The sequence below is a fragment of the Lepidothrix coronata genome, unplaced genomic scaffold (assembly GCF_001604755.1).
Source record: "Lepidothrix coronata isolate B3197 unplaced genomic scaffold, Lepidothrix_coronata-1.0 Scaffold2, whole genome shotgun sequence".
Classification (NCBI taxonomy): domain Eukaryota; kingdom Metazoa; phylum Chordata; class Aves; order Passeriformes; family Pipridae; genus Lepidothrix; species Lepidothrix coronata.
The window spans coordinates 4,159,496-4,164,999 of NW_016690182.1; positions in this window are offsets into that span (position 1 = coordinate 4,159,496).

The window sequence follows — 5,504 nt, forward strand, 5'->3', positions numbered from 1 at the left end:
GGCCCCGCGGACCCGGGGCAGCGGAGGGAGCGGAGCGCAGGGAGCGCCCCGCTCGGCCCGGCCCGGCCCGGCCCGGCGGGGCGCGGTCAGCGCGGGGGCGGCACCGCCCGCCTCGGCCGCCGGGGGGCGCTCGCGCCGCGGGTGCGCTGTGCGGGGGCGGAAGGAAAACGCGGAGCGGATTCCTGGGACCGGACCGGACCGTGCCCCGGCGGCGGTCCCTGCTCCTGCTGGGGCTTGAAATCACACAGCGTCGCGTTATTTCCATTTATGTGGCTTAAAAAGTGACTCAGGCGCATTCAGACACTCCCCTTCGCCTTTACATGTTCCCACAGGGATCGAATGCATCCACCAGTTGCTGCTCATTCATTGCACTACCTGGACAGAAACACTGCGTCCCAACTAGTGAGTTCTGCTTCTGAAGCCCTGTGCATTGGTGCTGGAAGTGAGCGACAGAGTGAAAACCATTAATGAGATTTACAGGGTCAGTTAGTTCAGGTTTTGTTGAGGTACTGCCAGAGAAAAGGGAAAAAGGGCACGGGAACGGAAGAGAAGAAAATGGAAGTGGGATACAAGTAGTGACCAGGATCTATGGAGTGAGGAGATAACGGGTAGCAAGAAGGCAGTAGCAGTGATTTGCCCTAAAACAGGATGTTTGCTGTTACTGTTCTGTTTCTTGTAATAAAAAAAAAACAAGCAAGCAACCAACCAACAAACAACAAAAACCTCACAAACAAAAAAACCTCACTTAAATTGAACACTACATCCAGTATCTTTTTACGGTGCATCCAACAGAACAGTATCAAATGGCCCTTAGCCTGCCTTTGGCAAGAATGCTCTGCTGATGATCCAGTGGAGTATTCCCAGATCAATAAAAGAGATAAAAGACATCAGTTGCCAGGAGCTCAACTACTTCTGGTCTTGTATTTCCTTGGTAGGGAGAAACCATTTAATCACCAGGGAGGAGGAAAAAAAAATGATAAATGGGTGTAACTCGCCATATATTAATACTACTTGGAAACAGAAGACTTCTAACCATAAAAAAGTGATATTTCTTGCAGAGGTTTGCTTTTCTTGCTTGTCTGCACAAGACAAACCTCAGCTTAAGATCCTGAGCACTGGTATTTTTCATCCAGTATTCCCATTTCCATTACTCATTTTGGGGCAAGTTTTTACAGAATTGTTCTGCATGACAAAATGAATCACCGGATGACCTCAGCCTTCCACAGCACAATTTAATCCATGGAGAAGAAGATGGTTGGTGTGAGATTCTCGGTTGTTATTTTTTCTCCCATATAAAGAGATCTGACAAAAGAAAACTGGTCTTTTAAAATAAAAGATTGATTGTCACCAGCAGGAAGTGGAAGTGTTCAAAGCCAGGTTGGATGGGGCTTTGAGCAACCTGGTCTAGTGGAAGGTGTCCCTGCCCATGACAGCAAGGTTGGAACTAGATGATCTTTAAGGTCCCTTTCAACTCAACCCATTCTGTTATTCTATGATCTAAGATTACTAAAAATGAATACTTTAAATTGCACCTTCTTTTCACCCTTTCTGCCAGCCCAGTCAAGTTTATATTGTTTATGTACTGCTTAGTTTCCTCTATCTCAAAAGCTATCACTGCAAAAACTACCAGTGAATCCTCTGAGGGATTTTTGTTATTTATATAAAAAAAGATTTTTATTACAGTTGCAGACTGAATTTCTCTAAGCAAATACTTTATGCAGTTGAGTCATTTGTAAGAACTATTCTGAACATAACTTTTCTTTACTAGAAGATTGCTGTGTATTTATCCTTTGTCTTGCATAGTTGTAGTTAATAAAGAACAACGTACACTGTCTTAAACTAGCTACTAGTTAATTCTTTAATCATTCCTACACTGACATCATCCTGCATTATTACACATCTTTTAATCAGTGATGACATAGAATCACAGAATTGTTAATTGGAAAAGACCACCTTTATAATTTGCCCCCGACACCCTTGCAGTGAAAACATCAAGTTCTGGATTGGATTTGGTTGGGTTTTGTTGTTTGGGTGATTCTTGTTTGGTTTGGGTTGAGTTGGGTTTTTGTTTGCTTGATTGGTTTTGTTTTGGTTTGGTGACTGCAAATAGTTTGGTCACTATCAATGAGTTGCTTCAGCACAATACAGGTGTGGCTGACATCAGAATCAGGCACAGCACTGAGATCTGTCACACACTGGTTTTACTAGTGAAGTTGGTGTTGGAGTGTGCTGTCATTTTCTAAATTAAACTCCTTTCTATTCTGACACTGTCTTCCTTGGGTGCCATGTCAGTACCTAACAAGAATATGTTTAAAGTTTCATGGAAATCTTCTGAGATGAGGGAGAGAGAATGAACAAAGCTATCAAAGAACCCACTTTTCTCCCATGCCATCCTCACACACGAGTTTGAAAATCTCCACATGTAGCCCTGCTCAGAGATGTTCAGTTGCCACTGCTTTCCAGGACATTTGCTGGAGATTCCTAGAGCACAACGTGCTTTCAGTTCACTCCTTCATTGGTGTTAGGAGGAGAAGCCACTCCAGCAAGCAGCTGGGTTGTCTGTATGCCTGATAGCAAAAATTAGCAGATTTGCCTCTGGTAACCCAGGACGTCTGTGACTGAGCCAGAAATAGAACCTCACACTGTTATTCCTGTGACTTCATCATGAGCTGCCTCTCAGTACCACGAGCGACTCACAGTGTCAGCTGGGTTGGGTAGTTGTAGAGCAGACCTTAGAAGGAGGAAGCAACCAAGAAACTTCGATCTCTGTGTCCATATAAAAAACCTCCCACTAATACACAGTCTAAGCATAGCTCCAAAATGTTATAAAACAGAATTATATTAAGGGCTGTGCATTCAGGACTTTATAAATTATCATATTTCCCATGGCTGGACAGCTTATATTCTAGAAAACTAATTCTTCTTAAAGCCAAAACTACATGTTGGACTAAGAACTAACTTTCTTCCTTTCTTTCTTCCTTCCTTTCTTTCTCTCTCTCTTCCTCTCTTTCTTTCTCTTTCTTTCTTTCCCTCTAAGCAAAATCATTCACTTATGTAAGAAGTATTTCTGAGGTAACTTTCTTTTGGATTAAATCCATCACCACACGGGCCGATTAGAAGGTCCTGACAGGGAAGTTAAACACTTTAAAAAAACCCAAACCAAACCACCAGGTACTTTTTAATATTACCTTAAAGACATTTAAGTTGAACGAGTTTTTTGTGCAGCCAGCCAGGGGATGGCAGTATTCAACCCATCATTCACTTGTTCCTGGCTAGAAAGTCGTTGTGTAGGTCAGCTGCCTCTCAATAACTGATCACATCAGTATCTAAGGAAAGAATATCTCAGCAGTGCACAAATTAGTTTCCTGAGTCAAACCCACAGTGACAACCATCTGCATGAAGCAAGGTTGTATCACTTTTATTTATGAATTGAAACTATGCAAGTTTCCTGCTGTCCCTTGGAACAGATCTCAGTGTTCTATTTCAAAATGAAAAACAACTCTGAGGTTTGATTTTTTCTATAGACTGCACAAACTAGAGGTAGAGAGATATATAGTCTCAACAGGGAAAGCTACCTTAGCTTTTAAATTACTTGAACAGTACATAACATACAGACATAGCTCCTGGAATGGCATTACCAAGCCCCAAAGCAAAACCATAACTAAGATTCTTCCTTTCACATACTCAAACACACTTCATGTTCAAATCTTCCAGCCATCTTCCTCCTCCGCATAATCCTGAAGCTTCCAGAGAAGCTTGCTTATGCACACTGGTTTCCAGGCTTTAAAGAATACCCCTTTGAAATGTAGTTGGTTATGATGTTGCAATTTCTGTGCACTGAAGTTGATTCACTTCAAATCCACTTCAGCTAAATGACAATAAACCCAGAACAAACAAATGAGCTGGCTCTACACAGTCCTTGGCACCAGTTTTCCCTGAACTGATTTTCAAAGGTGTCGTATGACTTGTTCAGGCAAGGGTTTCCTCTTTCCTTGCTATGACCAGTTCTAAGAAGAAAGTTTTTGTAAGAGTAGAGCTAATGTAAGCAGGTAACATATGGGGTAAAGCCTAGAAGCTTGCAGGGTGCAGAGGGAAGTGTAACTCCTCTGCAAGAGGGAGATATGGGAAAATTATCCTCTCAAAATCTCTTTCTAATGTCTCAACATTGTATCTTTTGCATAGAATGAGATAACTAATACTGGCTTAAAATTGTATCTGCAAAACGACTCTGTATTTTGTTGTTGCTTCTGTAAACATCAAACCCCACATCTGAAGCAAGGTGTTCAGTCTCCCATATTCTTTGTAGCAACGATTTCCACAGTTTTATTGTTCCCTCTGTAAAAGGGAATAATTTCTTTCATCCACTGTGTAAAACTGAATCATCCTTTTATCAGTTTTGGCTTTGGCATGTTTAATTAACATGACAAGATACTTCTTCATAACATGAGAACGTTGCCAGAGTGATTTCCTTAACATCAGTTTTCCCTGCCTCCTTTCCTAGAGGAAATACAACTTACTGCTCATTCTCAGAGTAACTCTTCATACTGCTCCAATACAGTGCTCAGTCTCAGCAGGCAGGATATTCCACAACGGCAAAAGACCCTCTGCCTGCATCCCAAGCCCTCTGTATGTCCTGTGATCATCACCCATCATATTTACAACCATACTGCCCCAGGAGAAGAGATAGAAGTGTCTGTTTCTAACATGGGGCATGAGAGATAAAAAATGTATTATGTTTTACATTTATGTTTGGAAGATTGCAAGATACAAAACGAACACTGAAAATAGAGGGAGTATTTGAGTGAATGGCTACTCTACCTTGAATTCCTCTGGAGATCTTGAAGGCAGAACAGCCAAGTGCTGGGAAGTGCTGGTACCTCCAGCAGCACACGGGTGAGGTGCTGGCACCCTTGGGAGCCTTGGTACAGTGCTGAGACATAGGCACAGCGTTCCCGCTGGGCAAACACGTACAAGCCAGTGCCAAAACAGGGAAAAGCCAGACATAAACCTTCACACGCTATTTCTCATAAGCAGTGGTGGATGAGCTACCTGTGTTGCAGGACAAAGGAAAACACAGCATTGTATCACAACCAGGCCTTTGCGCTGCCCGAGCGAGGCAGCTGCTGAGGGGCAACCTTTTCTCTTTGGTATATTTTTAATACACTGCACACACACGATGCCCACAGGCCGAGGACGCCGGGTCCAGGCCGGTGCAGCCGAGGCCGGGCGTGCAGGGGCAGCCCGGGGCTGTGCGGACCCTCAAGGGCAAAGAGCCGGGCGGGAAGAGCAGCCACCGGCACCACCCGGGATTCACCTCGCGAATCGCTCCTCAAAAGCACCCGTCAAATCCCCGACCACCACAGGGCCGGGCCGCCCCTTCACGGGAGCCTGGAGACCGCGAAACGCCCCGGGGTGCGGCCGGGGCGGGCGGATGACCGGGACGCGCGGGAGGGGCGGGCGGAGCCGCGCCCCAGGGGCGGGTCCCCCCGGCGCTGCTGCGGCCG